Genomic DNA, 19,436 nt, shown 5'->3' with positions numbered 1-19,436 from the left:
CGACCTTGATATGAATGATGAGTGATTTCATATCATTGCAAGCCTCGTTATTTTTTATTTTTGGAAGGAAATGGCTGTCAATCAACATTTAAGCTTTGCATTTCAGTTCAACACTGAACGTATGTGTTTGATTTACTACAACCCTAAATAATAGTTGACTGGTGTGTCGTAATTCATAGTTGTAGGTAGAATTTTACTATCTCGTTACTACCAATACGTTTGAGTTCAAAATTTGTCATTCATTCAATTGCTTGCTTTACTTGAGACTGTTAATCAAAACTTCTTATCTATTGCTTAGACATGAAAATCAGTTCAATATTTGGTCTAGTACACAAGTTACAGAAAAAATCATTTCGTAAAAAGGTTAATTGTTATTGACTCTTGAAACGCACACGAGGGCCGATTGCAGTGTAAGTTTTATAATTCAACAAGGACATCATAATTTGCAAGTATACTTGCAATCTTGGTCGGCCGAAGATTTAAACAAAACAGGCATAACGACATGTATATGCAAATGATGTTTCAAAATGTGAAAACAAATACTATGTGTGTTAACAACAAGCGGGTTACGCAGGGTCTTGTACAAAACTTTGTATTGTACACTCAAGAAAACTACAATTTAATATTCATTGCAGGATGTTGCTACGATCAAATTTAAAATAAAAGGCAGGATTGAAATTATCAGACAATAAAAAGTCATAACAGTCATAAAATAAAGAAAGGCAGGACTGATTATTGTTAATATATATTTTTGCCTATATTTAAAAATTTATTCATTTAAGAGTCAACTTAACATGTAAGGTTGACTGTACGATTCATGAAAAATGGTATAATTTCCGTGTGCGAAATGTAATTTAGTAATCTGGTGAGAAGTATACGAAATATCGCATATTGTTCAAAAGTTTTACAATATTGTTTGATGTCAATGATTTGAACCGTTTCGTCTAACAACCACTTTCACATTGAAACAAAACATTTATTTTTATAGTTAAAGTAAAATCAAAATCAAGGCAGATATGATATATTGAAAATGTAAATATAAACAAGCTTAATATCACCTCTGTTTTGTCCCTGATGTTGAGTTAATAAAAAGTAACACGGATGGTTCGATTGATCGTAGCACAGTTCGTATGCTTGTACTACCTTATACAAAGATACATGTATTAAGATCCTTCAAAACATCATTAATGTTAGTGGTGCGTTTTGTTATATTAAATTGCATGATTTTATACTAAAACAAGCCGTCTGATATCTCACAAGCTGTCTTTGTCAATGGCACTTGTACATAGCTTTTTAGCAGATCGAATGCACTGACAAAATGTGCAATACCAATACTATCAGTGTGGTGGTCTTTTATAGGGAACGGATATGAGTTAAACTTTGAAAGAAAGTTAACCTCACAAAACACCCTAAAAATGCAAACGGTCTTTTAGGTTTAGGGAGCTTCATTCACTGGTACTTGGCCCAATAATATATTTTTATAGCATATATTAAATCTCTATTCTCACGACTTCCAGCTATAAAGAACAGCCAGTATAATGTTGCTGTTTTATAAAAACAACATCAACATTAAGGCAAGCAGCTATCTTAACAAAATCTGGCACACATGCATGTTTAAAAATTTCAAAGGTGGGTCTCATTCAAAATTGTAACACTTATAGTGCAGATGAGCTTTGCTATGTGCAAAAAATAATTTCAAGTATCTAATCAAAATATGGTCTGTTGGGGAGCGTTCAGTCATCTGTCATCAGTAATTACATTAAGGTTGTATTTACAGAGACCAGTTATTCATTCCTTAAATTATAGTGTAGACATGTTGTGATTAGAATGACAAATGAAATGTCATCAAATACTTCAGCAAGTTTGTTTTTATGTGATGTTTTTTACAGGCAAGGTGTTAAATGTTAAATTCTAACCCATTGATTTCTGATTATATCAATGGAATACCACATAGTTAGTTTTTTAGTAAATGTCAAAAAGTTCAGTCAACAAGCAAAAAATTACGATTTCAATCATTTAAATAAAACGTTACAAATTCCATGATTAAAAATTTCATTGAAAATGTTAATATCCATCGAGTCCAATGTACTATTCAACACTTAATTCAAGGTACAAATGTATGTATATAAGTCTAGTATTTAAAGAATTAAAGCACTTTTATAAAATAACTCCCCCCCCAAAAAAAAAAAAAAAAAAAAAAAAAAAAAAAAATGATGAGTCGATTAAATTAATTTGAGTGTAAGAAATCCAGCATTTAAGTACAAAGTCAAAAATGTTCTAAAAATACTACGAAAGTTCTGGACCAATTTACATCATTGTAATGCATCATTAAAGAGTCGCGAAAAACAGTACTTGTTTGGTTATAAAGTCTAGAAAAAATCATTTATTAAAATAATATATTTACAATATTACTATTTTTGTATTTAGCAATAATAATCAAACAAGTATAATAGTAGCTAAAACATATTCACCTTGAATGTAATAAACATATATAGCATTCTAACACCCCCTAAATACAAATCAAAATGCTATAAAGCTTATAATATTGTAAAACATTCTTTTTCAATATTAATTTCTACCTAAAATATGGAATTGGTTGGTTTAGAAGATCTGGCCTCTCCTTGCACCGGACAGCTCGAACATAAACGTCGCTTGCGTCTACAAAAAGTATGAAAACATTTTCTTAATCTGGAGATATTAAGACCGGAAAACTAGTCAACAGTGATTTCATATTTTCAACAGTTATCTGGCATTTGCCATTCGACCGAAAGATGGGATTCTCACTAAAACTAAGAAGTTGTGTTAAATGTTCAACGGCAGTAGCAAAATTAGAAAACAAATTTCTATAGAAATCAAACATGACCATATACCTCATTATTTGCGTTGGAGTAACGAACTGAACAATTGCTTCAACTTTAGCAATAAGGGTTAGACATGTTCTTGACATCTGCACCATGAAAACTGATTTATTCAACGGGTCATAGTTTTCCTTTCCTCGTTTGTCCCGGACTTGGCTTTTTATGAGCAAGTAGGCAGGTGTTTCTAGAAAAACAGAGGACGCTTACCCTACCGGTGCACCTGGTCCATGCTCCCAGTTTTTAGTGGAGTCCGAGTTGCTCATTTGCTTTTGTTACTTTACTTTGTATGTATGATTTTAGTTACTTTATGTTCTTTGTTGTGTATGTCTGTTTTCCATGTCGGGTCTTTGTCCCTGCATTACATTATTTTGATTACCGCTATAACCTTGGTTCCCTTGATTAATCCTTGACCTATAGTATGCATTAAGTAGTCAACTGTTGATTTTCAAACTTCGAGATTAACAGTGAGATTAGCAGTTGATAACTTATCAGAAGTTCCCTCTAAATATTTGATGGGATCAGACCACCTATAACCACACACAATTAATCATCAATATACATGGTAAACAAACTTACACACTGTGCATCAAACAGTCACATGTGACGTGCTATTAGTATCTAATATTTCCAACAGTCCAATGACCATAAAAGGGACGACAAAAGATTTTCTCAAACTAGTCAAAAAGGAAAGATAATAGTTGACCGACGAAGAACATAACATAGTTTTATCAGATGCTCTTGTTTCCGTTAAAAAGGTGATTTATTGTCATTAAACAGTCCTAGTTTATACATCGCATCTTCCCATAAGAACCTGAGATAAAAAATACTACCGACACTGTTGATTCGGCCTTATATCTTGACTTACACGTACAAATCGATGGTAAAGGAAACTATTGACAAAGAATACGACAAACGCGATGACTTTTCTTTCCGTATTGTCAACTTTCTTTTCAATTTCAAACTTTCTTTGCAACATTTCTTCAGTATTTGCGTATAAAGTTCACAAATCACAAATCATAAGTCAGAGCTTGCCGTTCCTACACAGACTTTTTGTATCACTCTATAATTCTTACCGTTAGACTTTTGGAAACATGGTTACTGATGCTTCCAGATTGAAGTCATCACAACAAAGTACATGGTCGTCATCAGGTACTCGTGGATAGTTACTGTGTTATCTGCACCATAATAACCTATTTGTTGAACGTCTATTTTTTCTTTTTTTTCGTCGACCTCGGACTTGACTTTTTATGAGCAACCAAGTTGGTGTTTCTAGAAAAGCAGAGGATGCCCACCCTACCAGTACACCTGGTCAATGCTCACAGTTTTAATTGTAATCGATAACATTCGTTTGATTTCCGCTGGAATCCTGGTTCAGTTGATTACTCTTTCTATGCATTTAAACAGTAGAAACCGTATTTCAATTGATTACAGAAGAGCTCACTGAATGTGTATTAATCTGATACTTACAATGTTTTATACTAGCAGTTACTCAACCTTATGAAACCATAATTCAACTCAAAAAAGTATAATTTGAGGATTTCTTCCGCCAAAATCCTGAAAAAAAATTCGATATCTATATAATGCCATTCTATTCCAGAATTTATTGAAAGCGAAATTCATAATCATTCCGGTATAAGGTTTAGCACTGTGTTAACAAGATGAGTTTATGTTTAATATCTAGCTAAGAATGACATAGAGTAAAAAGAAACAATTATTAACCCGAAATGACTGAAAGGTAAGATAAATATGCAGTGACAAAGTACTTTTTGTTGATAACAACACCTTGATTCTGCACATTTAGAGCAAGTACATGTTTTTATATCAGTTTCTCCCAAAAAGGTATAGTGTGAATGCAACATTTTTTTTTCAAAAGCACTAAACAATAATTTATTTACTACCCGTCATATGCTATCTTGAAATACAAATAAGGAATGTCGGATAACTTTTATAAAATAATGTATACAGAGGAAGATGTTTACAAAATGCTGGAATTTTTAATCGACAACATATTTGTCCAGTGTGGTGGACGTGTTTTTCAACAAACAGTCGGCATTCCAATGGGAACAAATTATGCTCCTTTTCTTGCTGACCTATTCCGTCACTCTTATGAGGCTGTCCGTATAGCTGATCTGATCAGAAAGAAAGAATATCGTTTGGCTAGATCCTTCAATCTCAGTTTCCACTATATAGATGACGTATTATCTTTAAACAATCCTAATTTCGGGGATTTGATACATCGCATCTACCCAAAAGTACTTGAGATAAAGGATACTACAAACACTGTGAAGTCAGCCTCATATCTTGACCTACACATAGAAATCGATGATAAAGGAAACCTATTGACCAAACTTTACGACAAACGTGATGACATTTCGTTCAGAATTGTCAACTTTCCTTTCATCTGTGGCAACATCCCTTCGGCTCCTGTGTATGGAGTGTTCAAATCTCAATTCATACGTTATGCCAGAGCTTGCCGAAACTACGCAGACTTTTTGTTTCGCGCTAGAACTCTAACAAATAGGCTTCTGGTACAGGGTTATGTTGCTACAAGATTGAAGTTATCACTACAGAAGTTTTATGGTCGTCATCATGAACTCGTGAATCGTTATGGTGTATCCATCAGCACCAGGAGAACTAATTTATTTGACGGGTCATAGGCTTCTTTTCCTCGTCCGTCTACCCCGGACTTGACTTTTTATGAGCAACTCGGCGGGTGTTTCTAGAAAAGCTACTCTACCGGTGCACCTGGTCCATGCTCCCAGTTTTTAGTGGAGTCCGAGTTCCTCATTTACTTTTGTAACTTTGTATGTATGATTTTAGTTTCTTTATGTTCTTTGTTGTGTATGTCTGTTTTCCATGTCTGGTCTTTGTCCCTGGATTAAATTCTTTTGATTACCGCTATTACCTTGGTTCCCTTCTATACTCTTTCATAACGAATCGTTGGCTTTAGTAGAAAACAAAGAAAATAAAAAGTCAAAGAATTGTCCCTAACTCTTAGTAATAACACTTTCAAATAAACTCATATTTGCCCATGAAGAAAACATCTTTTTCGTTTTCTTATAAACTTACCATTATATAATGATATTATTACATCCAGTGCAAAACATGTTATACATATATGTTGGCGATTCAGAACATCTCAAACTGTCATGAATATGCCTATTTTCTGTTCAATAACACATCAGAATAAAGGGCTTTGTAGTTGATTTCTGCTGTAGTGCAAAGGACGGATACTTACGTTTTAACACAAGGGTTGTTGAAATTTTAATGCTTATCTTTGTTTCGCCCAAAAGAGTCTATTTTGAAGAAAGATTTCGCCCAAGTCCTTAAAAAGATACTGGATATTCATATCATGCCTTCGCTTTCCGATTATGTTTTGAAAGAAATTATTGTATACACTGATAGAACTACCCGCTGTAAAATGATTTTTTTTACCTTAATAATATGGTAACGAAAGATGATTCTCCCTATGACATGATTTAAATTTAAAGTAAATACATGTATGCAATTAACCTTACGAAACTATGTTTCGCACAAAAGAGCACAGTTTTTGAGTATTTGTTTCGTCCAAGTCTTGAGAAAAAATACAGGATATTTATATAATGCCGTTGTATTTAAGAATTTACTCAAATGAAAAATATACTAATTCTGATATAAAGTTGAGCATTGCATTAAAAATGAGTTTGTGTTTAATATCTAGCTAAGAATGAAATACAGTAGAAAGAGTCAATAATTAACACTAAAATGGTTGAAAAGTAAGATAAATATGCTGTGACAAAATAGTTTTTGTTTACAACATCGAGATTATGTACATATAAAGCAAGTCCATGTTTTTTTTTTAATTCAGTTTCTCTAAGAAAAAAGGTATAGTGTGACTACAACATTTTATTTGAAAAACAAAAAAACAAAAAACAAAAAACAAAAAACAAAAAACAAAAAAAAACAAAACAAAAAAACACTAAACAGTGATTTAGTTCCTACCCGTCATATGCTATCTTGAAGTACAAATTGAGAATGTCGGATATTTTTTTATAAAAAAGTGTTTTCATTACGAATCCAAAGCTTTAATAAAAAACAAAAAGAAAATAAATAGTGGAAGAATTGTCCCTAACTCTTAGAAACTACTCTATCAAAGTAACTCATATTTGCCAATGTAAAAACAGTTTTTTCGTTCTCGTATAAATTTACCATTATATAATAATGTTATTACATACAGTGCAAAAATTTTTATGCATATATGTTGGCAATTCAGAACATCTCAAACTGTCATGAACACATAAGAATTCCTTAATAAAGTGCTTTGCAGTTAATTTCTGCTGTAGTGTAAAAGACGGATACTTACGTTTTAATACAAGGGTTGTTGAAGTTTTCATGCTCATCTTTGTTTCGCCCAAAAGAGTCTATTTTGAGGAACGATTTCGCCCAAGTCCTTAAAAAATGCTGGATATTCATATCATGCCTTGGCTTTGCCATACTTGTCTTGAGAGAAATTATCGTTTACAACGATAGAGCTGCCCGTTGTAAAATGATTTTGTTACCTTAATAATACGGTAACGAACGATGATAAGATTAAAATTTAAAGTAAATACATGTATGCAATTAACCTTCGAAACTATGTTTCGCCCAAAAGTGCACAGTTTGAGTATTTGTTTCGCCCAAGTCCGGAAAAAATGCTGGATATTCATATCATGCCTTGGCTTTGCCATACTTGTTTTGAGAGAAATTATCGTTTACAACGATAGAGCTGCCCGTTGTAAAATGATTTTCTTACCTTAATAATACGGTAACGAAAGATGATATGATTAAAATTTAAAGTAAATACATGTATGCAATTAACCTTCGAAACTATGTTTCGCCCAAAAGTGCACAGTTTGAGTATTTGTTTCGCCCAAGTCCGGAGAAAAAATACAGGATATTCATATCATGCCTTCGCTATCCGATACCTGTTTTGAGAGAAATTTTGTATACACTGATAGAGCTGCCCGCTGTAAAATGATTTTTTTTACCTTAAAAATATGGTAACGAACGATGATTCTCCCTACGATGTGATTAAAATTTAAAGTAAATACATGTATGCAATTAACCTTACGAAACTATGTTTCGCCCAAAAGAACACAGTTTGAGTATTTGTTTCGCCCAAGTCCTGAGAAAAAATACAAGATAATTTCATGATGCTATTGTATTGTAGAATTTTTTGAAATGAAAAATACACTAATTATGATATAAAACTGAGCATTGCATTAAAACATGAGTTTTCGTTTAATATCTAGCTAAGAATAACCTTTAGTAGAAAGAGACAATGATTAACCCTTCAATGGTTGAAAAGTAAGATAAATATGCATTGACAAAATACTTTTTGTGAACAAGAACTTCGAGATTCTGCACATATAGAGTAAGTCCATGTTTTTTCTTTATATCAGTTTCTCTAAAGAAAAGGTATAGTGAGAATATAATATTCTATTTTCAAAAGCACTAAACAATGACTTATTTACTACCCGTCAGATGCTATCTTGAACTACAAATTAGGAATGTCGGATAACTTTTATAAAAATGCGTTTTCATTACGAATCCAGGGCTTTAATAAAAAGAAAATAAATAGTGCAAGAATTGTCCCTAACTCTTAGAAACTACTCTATCAAAGTAACTCATATTTGCCAATGTAAAAACAGTTTTTTCGTTTTCGTATAAACTTACCATTATATAATGATGTTATTACATACAGTGCAAAAATTTTATACATATATGTTGGCGATTCAGAACATCTCAAACTGTCATGAACACATAAGAATTCCTTAATTAAGTGTTTTGCAGTTAATTTCTGCTGTAGTGTAAAAGACGGATACTTACGTTTTAATACAAGGGTTGTTGAAAGTTTCATGCTCATCTTTGTTTCGCCCAAAAGAGTCTATTTTGAGGAAAGATTTCGCCCAAGTCCTTAATAAAATACAGGATATTTATATCATGCCTTCGATTTCCGATACTTATTTTGACAAAAATTATTGTATTTACTGATAGAGCTTCCCGCTGTAAATTGATTTTTTTCTTTGATCTTAATCAAGTAGAAATTATCATATTGTAACGAACGATGATTCTCCCTAAGATATAATTAAAATTTAAAGTATGCAATCAAGTTAAAATACTTTCATCGGCAATATTGAAATTCTATACATAGTGTATGCATTCTTGCTACTTTCATTTCAAAATTTACAAATTGTTTCGAAGCCAATAATCAATAATTACTTACTCATAACAGATGAAAGTTTGAATTCCTCATTACACACACATATCGGGATAATGTAAATAACAAGAAAATCTAATTATCTCTACGGCTAGTGATAATTCATTCCAACAAAGAAATTTAGCAATAGAATTTTCTTAAATTCTAACACATTCACCATTACATGCCCGGACAATTATTTATTCATCAACCTAATATCTTTCAGCATCCGTCAACAAATCAATTCATAACTTCTAGTACAAGATATACTTGAAAGTTAACGCCTATTGTTTTGTTATGAAACAACCTACAAAAACTAATGCACAGATATGGGATCTTCTAAGAGAAGTCACTCGGATCAAATAAATATTTTTTTTTTATCATTACATGTATGTCATCTCCAAGAATCATGAGCTCGAACGAATCGATACAAAACCAACATTTTATTGATCAAACATATTGTTGTTAACGGTTTCGGCCATTCTAAACATCTCAAAATTTTATGAGAACGCAATGTTTTTGTGCATTAAAGCATTAGAAGTCATCTAAAATAATATATGCATTGCAGTTGATCTGTGCTGAATTGTGTATATGTATGATATTTATGCTTACAATTAAAAGCTGTTCAGATATATTGTAAAAATATGTTTCGCCCGAAAGAGCGTATTTTAAGGAGAGGATTCTCCTAACTCATGAAAATGATACAATATATTTTTTATAATTTCATGAAAACGCAATGTTTTTGTGCATTCAAGCATTAGATACCGTCTTTAAATTTATTGCAGTTGAGTTTGACGAATGTGTAATATTAGGATACTTATAGTTTAAAACTCACAGTTCACTGGGAAGATTGTTCTATAAAGTAGCAGCTGCCTTGTCGAACCTACGATCACCGTGCGATTTCGTTTTCACTCTTGGCGTTTCAAGTGTCACAGATTTCTGGGAGCGTAGTGATCTTGATGGGCGGTATAGACTCAGAAGCTTTTGAAGATATGCTGGAGCTATACCATGCACATGATGCAGTGCTATAAAAAAGCATAAGATCAGTATGTATTGACATCGGAATTCAACAGGTAACCAGTGTAGGTCAATTAAACCAAGTGCTATTAGGTTATATTTTCTGCGCCGTAATATCAATTTGGCGGTAGCATTCTGAACTGTTTGAAGCTTGTTCAAGCTACTAGATTTCACGCCATATATAAGGGAGTTGCCGTATTCCAATCTCGATGTTAGAGTTTTGCAAGCACTGTCCGTAATGTAACAACGAATTCGGTCAATCTTTGCCCAAGTGTATCCGATAGGCTAAGAAAACATACAATGAACTCTGGACCCAAAAACAGGTCCCTGCTGAACGCCAAAGTTTAATTTGATCGAATTGGGTTGGATGGCTTCCTCGGATACTTGTTGAGTCCTTCTTTGTAAATACGAGAGAAACCATGAAAGAGCAGAATTTGCCGTAACGTCGTAATGTGCACGTAATAATTATGGGTTAATCATTGTTTCTTTTTTACTGTACGTCATCCTCAGCTAGATATTGAACATAAACTCATGTTGTTAATGCAATGCGAAACTTTATATCAGAATTAATATACTTTACATATCAGTAAATTCTGGAATACAACGGCATGATATAAACATCCTGCATTTATTTCTCAGGATAAGGGCGAAATAAATCCTCAAATTCTGCTATTTTAGTCGAAACATAGTTTCGCAGGGTTTTGTATCTGTTAGAATATGAGTTTATTGATCTATTCTATCACTGGCATTTTTAACACAGTAATGTTATGTTTTGAATTTTTATTTTTTAATGGAAACATTTTTTATTGTTTTTAATTCTTTTTATTTCATTCAAATGATAAATATATATATATTTTCTAGATATTTTTACTTTAGCTATAATTTTTAGATTCAGTAATTCATTCTTATCTTGGTTGAGCTTTAACAGCTTGCTCGTCATGCATGAGCTGATGTCCTCAACATAAGCTTCAATTTGTGTGGATATTTCGGACCAGTTGTCAATTGGTTCAATTACTAAATATATCTGCGAATCATTAGCGTAACAATGATAAAGCATGTCATGTTGTCTGAAAATTTCTATCTAATATTTTTATACTATTTAAATAATGTTTTAATAATTAATTATGCTTTAATTACATAATTTATAATTATGTTTTGTTTTTGTTCGTCTTTTTTTACTTTACAAATTTCTATATCTTAGATACATAATTACTGTTCTGAAAAATATTTCTCTTTTCACATTCTTTTGTATAATTGTAGGTGTTGATTACTACATACTTTGTATTGTATATCATTTGTATGCCGTAAAGCGCTTAGAGTAAATGCAGTTTAGATTGGCGCTATATAAATATTGTAAATAATAACTAAAAAAAATGGTGTTGTCATCACCAAGCTAATAGCTTAGACGAATGATTTATTTAGTATGCCTTAGAAGAAAACCCGATAATAAACAAGAAAAGTCTGATACATTTGATTACAAAGAAATAATTATATCAGTACGAATTTGTGGATAATAATGCATTACAAAACATTATTTATCCTACTTATTTCTCCATTGCATACCTCATAATTCGTTGACTTGAATTTTATATTTTTTCTGGCACAAAAGGAAGTGTAATCAAGAGAATCAAGATTCTAGCAGAAAACAAAAGAATATATACCAGGGACAAAAGCAGACATCAGTAACTGACACACACAACGAAGGACATGCAATAACCAAAATAATACTTTACCCTTAATGAAATGTTTTATTACAAATACTGCAACGACTAATGCAAGTGTAGCCTTGGTTATATAATTTAATCAATCATAAATCGACAAAAATAAAAATATGATAAAATTGTGTTTGCCATTGTTTAAATTGATATTATACTTGATATATTTGTGGAAAACGAATGCTTTATTGATTATACCTATCTGATCAGTATTGCATTTTAATATTCATCAAATTAAAAAGAAATAATAAGTTTGGAATGCAATAACGCGACAGATTTTTATTCTAACCAAAAAAACTTAATTAAACACAAATGCCCATTTACATGTGTATAGGGAGCAGCAGAAGATTTGACATTCTTTCAATCAAACTTGTGAAGGATCGTTGTCTGATACGTAGTTATCTAAAGAAGAAGCATATACATCCCCGGGTTGTATCAACCCTTAGTATTATAAATCGTTTGTTGTATTTCTTATAAGTTACAAGTAATGATAATGCGACAGTAAACGACGCCTACATGATTCAGAAATGCCTCAGTAAATCTGCTTGTAACGACACCGAGTCACGATCTCAAGTTTTTTTTCTCCGTGGTTATTGAGTAAAGTGAGAATTTTCCTACTAAACAATGGACTCCTACAAAGCCCACAATGTAGCAATTGGTTGAATATTGCAGTTTATTTATACACCTGTCATCTCCGGTAGCCTTGATAGAGAATAATATTAATTTTCTAAGATATCTTTATCTTATATGACAGAAGTTGTTAATATTTTGACAAACATTTCTCTTTAATTACTTCTTCACATATCGACTGTACACGCTATGCAGTTTGACGACTAAATTGCTTAATGACATTCCTTTCATTATTAATTATTTCAACATTTCTTTCTGTATCTATTTGAAAGTGTAACATATCTATGACATAACATCTTGTTGTCAGAAAACAAGGACAAAAAGCAAATTATGTGTAAACAAAACACGTCAATATTTTATAAATTTGGTTTAACTAGGTCAACATAGTACATTATTATAGAAAGTTTTGTTATTGATTTCTATTTCTCATTGTCCCTTACTCTCAGCAACTACTCTATCAAAGTAACTCATATTTGCCAATGTAAAAAACAGCTTTTTCGTTTTCCTATATACTTACCATTATATAATGATGTTATTTCATACAGTGCAAAAAAAATTATACATATATGTTGGCGATTCAAAACATCTCAAACTGTTATGAATACATAAGAATTCCTAAATAAAGGGCTTTGCAGTTGATTTCTGCTGTAGTGTAAAAGACGGATACTTATTATTATTATTTTTATTCTTTAATTCAGTTTCTCTAAGAAAAAGGTATAGTGTGACTACAAAATTTTATTTTCAAAAGCAATAAGCATTGATTTATTTACTACCCGTCAAATGCCATCTTCTACTAAAAAGTAGGAATGTCAGATAATTTTTATAAAGAAAGTGTTTTCATTAGGGCTTTAGTGGGGTAAAAAAGAGAATAAATAGTCGAAGAATTGTCCCTAACTCTTAGCAATTACTCTATCAAATAAACTCATATTTGCCAATGTAAAAAAAACAAAAAACAGCTTTTTCGTTATCTTATAAACTTACCATTACTTAATGATGTTATTTCATAACATCACAAAAATTTTTACACATATATGTTGGCGATTCAGAAGATCTCGAACTGTCATGAACACATAAAAATTCCTTAAGAAAGTGGTTTGCAGTTGTTTTCTGTTGTAATGTAAAAGACGGATACTTACGTTTTAATACAAGGGTTGTTGAAATTTCCATGCTTATCTTTGTTTCGCCTAAAGAGTCTACTTTGAGAAAAGATTTCGCCCAAGTCCTTAAAAAATAGAGGATATTCATATTATGCCTTCGCTTTCCGATACTTGTTTTGAGAGAAATTATTGTATACACTGATAGAGCAGCCCTCTGTAAAATGTTTTTTTTATGATTAAAATTTAAAGTAAATACATGTATGCAATTTAATAAAATTACTTCGTTCGGCAAAATTGATATTCTGTACATAGTGTATACATTCTTGCTACTTTCATCTCAAAATTTACAAAATGTTTTCGAAGCCAAAAAACAATAATTACTTATTCATAACAGATGAAAGTTTGAATTTCTCATTTAACACACATAACGGGATAATGTAAATAAATAGAAAGTCTAATTATCTCTACGGCTTGTGATAATTCATTCCTACAAAAAAAATTAGCAATAGAATTATCTTAAATTTTAACACATTCATCAACCTTATATCTGTCAACATCCGTCAACAAATCAATTCATAACTTCTAGTACAGGCTTAAAGGAAAGTTAGCGCCGATTGTTTTATTATGAAAACTACAAAAACTGATGCAAAGATATGGGATCATTTAAGAGCATCCATTCTGATCAAACAAAACATATTTTTATTAATGTCACCTCTGAGAATTATTAACTTGAACGTAACATTATTAAAATACAAAAAACAACAATTTAGTGATCATTTATTGATCAAACATATTGTCGCTAACGATATCGACTATACTAAAAATTACAATATTTCATGAGATCGCCATGTTTCTTTGCATTTAAGTATTAAAAGTCATTTAAAATAACAATTGCATTGCAGTTTATTTGTCCTGAATGTGTAAATGTATGAAACTTATGCTTACATTTAAAAGCTGTTCAGATATATTGTAAAAATATGTTTCACCCAAACGAGCGTATTGTGAGGAAAGGATTCGCCTGAATCCTGAAAAAGATACAATATAATTTTAAAATTTCATTAATACGCAATGTGTTTGTGCAACTAAGCATTATATACCTTCTTAAAATTTATTGCTTTTGGGTTTAACGAATATATAATATTAGGATACTTACAGTTTCATATTCTAACAGATACGATACAATACATTGCGTAACTATGTTTCACCCAAAAGAGCATAGTTTGAGTATTTGTTTCGCCCAAGTCCTGAGAAAAAAATAGAGGATATTTTCATAATGCCGTTGTATTCAAGAATTTACTGAAAAGAAAAATATACTAATTCTGATATAAAGTTTAGCATTGCATTAACAACATACGTTTATGTTTAATATCAAGCTAAGATTACATACATTAAAAAGAAACAATGATAGTTAAGATAAATATGCAGTGACAAAATACGTTTCTTTTGAAAACGACATCTTAATTCTGCACATTTAGAGCAAGTACATGTTTTTTATATCAGTTCGTCCCAAAAAGGAATAGTGCGAATGCAACATTTTCGTTTTCAAAAGCACTAAATAATAATTTATTTAATACCGGTCAGATGCTATCTTGAAATACAAATAGGGAATGTCGCATAACTTTTATGAAATAATGTATTCATTACGAATCCAGAGCTTTAGTAGAAAACAAAAAAAAAAATGAATAGTCAAAGATTGTCCCTAACTCTTAGCAATAACACTTTCAAATAAACTCATATTTGCCAATGTAAAAAACAGCTTTTTCGTTTTCGTATAAACTTACCATTATATAACGATGCTTTTACATACATTGCAAAGATTATTATATATATATTGGCGATTCAGAACATCTCAAACTTTCATGAAAACACCATGTTTCGGTTCAATAACGAATTCCTTAATAAAGTGCTTTGCAGTTGATTTCTGCTGTAGTGTAAAAGACGAATACTTACGCTTTAATACACGCGATTTTGAAATTTTCATCCTCAACTTTGTTTCGCCCAAAAGAGTCTATTTTGAGGACAGATTTCGCCTAAGTCCTAAAAAGTACAGTATATTCATATAATGCCTTCGCTTTCCGATACTTACTTCGAGAGCAATTATTGAATACACTGATAGAGCTGGTGTTAAATGAACTTTTTCTTCGATTTTATCATGTGGTTAAGAAAAATGATTCTCCCTAAGATATAAGTAAAATTTAAAGTAAATCAATAAAATTAAAATACTTTCTTCGCCAATATTGAACTTCTATACATAGTGTTTACGTTCTTGGTACTTTCATTTTAAAATGAAGCAAATAATCAATAATTACTTTATCATAACAGATGAAAGATTGACTTTCTCATTACACATTCATTTCGGATAATGTAAATAAAAGGAAATACTAAATATCTTTATTGCTCGTGATAATTCATTCCTACAAAGAAAGTTAGTAATAGAATGATCTTAATTTCTAACACATTCACCATTACATGTCCGGACAATTATGTATTCATTACCCTCATTTCTGTCAATATTCGTCAACATATCAATTCATTACTTCTAGAGCAAGATATAAGTCAAAGTTAACGCCAATTGTTTTATGAAGAAAACCACAAAAAAACTAATGCACAGATATGAAATCTTTTCACAGAATTCATTCAGATCAAACGTAGTATAGATTTTTTATAACTACAGTTGATTTCTGCTGAATTGTGTAAATGTAAGATAATTATGCTTACATTTAAAAGTTTGATTTTCTCATCACATAAAAATGTCGGATAATGTAAAGAAAAGGAAATACTAAATATAGCTGCGGCTCATGATAATTTATTCCTACATAGAAAATTAGTAATAGAATGATCTTAATTTCTTTCTCATTCACCATTACATGCCCGGGCAATCATGTATTCATCGACCTCATATCTCTCAACATCCGTCAACAAATCAATGCATAACTTCTAGTACAAGATATACTTTAAAGCTTACGCCTATTGATTTATTATGAAAATCACAACATCTAATGCACAGGTATGGGATCTTTTAAGAGAAGTCACTCGGATCAAACAAATATTTTTTTATCACTACATGTATGTCATCTCCAAGAATCATGACCTCGAACGCATCAATATTAAGATACAAACCCAACATTTTGTTGATCAAAAACATATTGTCGTTAACGGTTTCAGCCATTCTAAACATCTGAAAATTTTATGAGAACGCAATGTTTCTGTGCATTAAAGCATTAAGTTATCTAAAATAATATGTGCATTGCAGTTAATCTGTGCTGAATTGTGTATATGTATGATACTTATGCTTACATTTAAAAGCTGTTCAGATATATTGTAAAAAATATGTTTCACCCGAAAGAGCGTATTTTGAGGAGAGGATTCTCCTAACTCATGAAAATGATACAATATATTTTTTTTATAATTTCATGAAAACGCAATGTTTTTGTGCAATCAAGCATTAGATATCGTCTTTAAATTTATTGCAGTTGAGTTTAACGAATGTGTAATAATAGAATACTGACGGTTTTAAACTCGCAGTTTACTGGGAAGATTATTCCATAAAGTGGCAGCTGCCTTGTCGAACCTACGATCACCGTACGATTTTGTTTTCACTCTTGACGTTTCACGTGTCACAGAGTTCTGGGAGCGTAGTGATCTTGATGGGCAATATAGAGTCAGAAGCTTTTGGAGATATGCTGGAGCTATACCATGCAGTGCTATAAAGCATAAAAGCATAAGATAAGTTCGTATTTTCATTGGAATTCAACAGATAACCAGTGTAGGTCAGTTAAACCAAGTGCTATATGGTCATATTTCCTGCGCCGTGACATCAATCTGGTGGTAGCATTTTGAACTCTTTAAAGCTTGTCGTATTGTGCATGTAATAATTATGGGTTAATAATTGTTACCTTTTTACTGTATGCCATTCTTAGCTAGATATTAAACATAAACTCATGTTGCTAATGCAATGCTAAACCTTATATCAGAATTAATATACTTTACATATCAGTAAATTTTGGAACACAACGGCATGATATAAACATCCTGCATTTTTTTTTCAGAATTAGGGCGAAATAAATCTTCACATTGTGCTCTTTTAGTCAAAACATCTGTTTGTTTGTTGGGGTTTAACGTCCGAGCAGCAATATTTCAGCTATATTCAGACAATGAACATGAATTGGATGATAAAATGAACATGAAATGAAAAAAAAAGGATGGGTCACAAGGATAATAGGGTTGATTGCCACTGGAAAAAGAAGGGATGGGTAAGGTCGGGCAATTTAGTCTCCTGTGGCGGAGCGCAAAGGTTCCTACTCCTTTCGAATACCACAACAGGGTTCTTTAACGTGCGAGGAACGTGGCATCTTTCCCAACACGGTGCACCACTATGGTTTGCGGTCAGGTTTTCCGTATTATAGCCTGACAACCCCAGCATGTAACACGCCAGAGGTATCCCATTCCACCACCTGGGGCACACATCCCAGTTGCTCTGTGGGCAGAGCGCCTAGCCCCCGGCTAGGTTTCTGAGCACTATTTAGTCGCCTTATACGACAAGCTTAGCGCTGCTGCAGGCCTATGTTTTTAACACCCGGACCTGCTAGTCATCCATGAGCTGATGTCCTCAACATAAGCTTCAAGTCGTGTAGATATTTCGAACCAGTTGTTAATTGGTTCAATTACTAAATATATCTGCGAATCATTAGCGTAACAATGATAAAGTATGTCATGTCGTCTGAAAATTTCTATTTTTATACTATTTAAATAATGTTTTAATACTTAATTATCCTTTAATTACATAGTTTGTAATTTTTTTTTTTTTTTTTTTTTTTTTTTGTTCGTCTTTTCTTTTGTGGTTTTACACATTTCTATATCTAAGATACATAATTACTGTTCTGAAAAATATTTCTCCTTTCATTTTCTTTTGTATAATTTTAGGTGTTGATTACTACATACTTTGTATTGTGTATCATTTATATGCTGTAAAGCGCTTAGAATAAATGCAGTTTAGATTGGCGCTATACAAATATTGTAAATAATAATATTTTAAAAAATCAGAACAAACAAAAATGATTCTTTCATATTAATGTTGTCATCACTAAGCCAATAGCTTAGACGAATGATTTATTAAGTATGCCTTACAAGAAAACTCGAATAATAAACAAGAAAAGTCTGATACATTGATAATAATGCATTACAAAACATGATCAGGGAATTTATCCTACTTATTTCTCCATTACATTCCTAACGATTATCAATCAACATCATAATTCGTTGACTTGAATTTGATATTTTTCTGGTTCAAAAGGAAGTGTGATCAAGAGAACCAAGATTCCAGCAGAAAACAAAAGAATGTATACCAGGGACAAAAGCAGACATCAGTAACAGACACAAACAACGAAGGACATGCAATAACCAAAATAATACTTAACCCTTAACGAAATGTTATATTATTTTATCAGTCATAAATCGAAAAAACGATCTTATAAAATTGTGTTTGCCATTGTTCAAATTGATATCATACCTGATATATTTGTGGAAAGCGAATGCTTTATTGATTATACCTATCTGATCAGTATCACATTTTTTTATTCATCAAATCAAAAGAAGAATTAAAGAAGTTTGGAATGCAATAAGTGCAAGATTTTTATTCCAACAAAAAAAAACTTAATTAAATACAAATGCCCATTTACATTTACATTGGGAACGGCAGAAGATTTGAAATTCTTTCAATCAAACTTGTGAAGGATCGTTGTCTGATACGTAGTTATCTAAAGTAGAGGCATATACATCCCCGGGTTGTATCAACCCTAGTATTATGAATCGTTTGTTGTATCTCTTATACGTTACCAGTAATGGTAATGCGACAGTAAACGACGCCCCTGTGATTCATAAATACCTCAATAAATCTGCTTGT

General features: G+C 31.6%; 1 long non-coding RNA gene across 26 annotated transcripts in view; it reads right to left on the bottom strand.

Moving 5' to 3' along the window:
• Positions 1–17,553, bottom strand: part of LOC148620877 (uncharacterized) — a 32,634-nt gene extending 15,081 nt beyond the window's left edge. For 2 of the 26 annotated variants that reach the window (XR_015920981.1, XR_015920972.1), the window contains exons 1-7: positions 17,044–17,545; positions 15,485–15,571; positions 14,688–14,778; positions 13,574–13,659; positions 8,706–10,100; positions 4,326–7,396; positions 2,580–2,658 (exon numbers count right to left, since the gene is read on the bottom strand). This is a non-coding gene — a long non-coding RNA (uncharacterized LOC148620877). Of the gene's footprint in view, positions 1–2,579; positions 2,659–3,434; positions 3,533–4,325; positions 7,603–7,942; positions 8,002–8,705; positions 10,101–13,573; positions 13,660–14,479; positions 14,560–14,687; positions 14,779–15,484; positions 15,572–17,043 lie in introns of those variants that run through there. The other 24 variants (XR_015920980.1, XR_015920982.1, XR_015920997.1 and 21 more) reach the window with 24 other exon arrangements.
• Between the last annotated feature and the right edge of the window lie 1,883 nt (positions 17,554–19,436).

Source organism: Perna viridis, chromosome 3, assembly GCF_037379345.1.
Source record: "Perna viridis isolate PV_CMFRI_1.1 ecotype Kerala chromosome 3, ASM3737934v1, whole genome shotgun sequence".
Taxonomy (NCBI): domain Eukaryota; kingdom Metazoa; phylum Mollusca; class Bivalvia; order Mytilida; family Mytilidae; genus Perna; species Perna viridis.
This window is presented reverse-complemented; position numbering and strand designations above follow the sequence as displayed.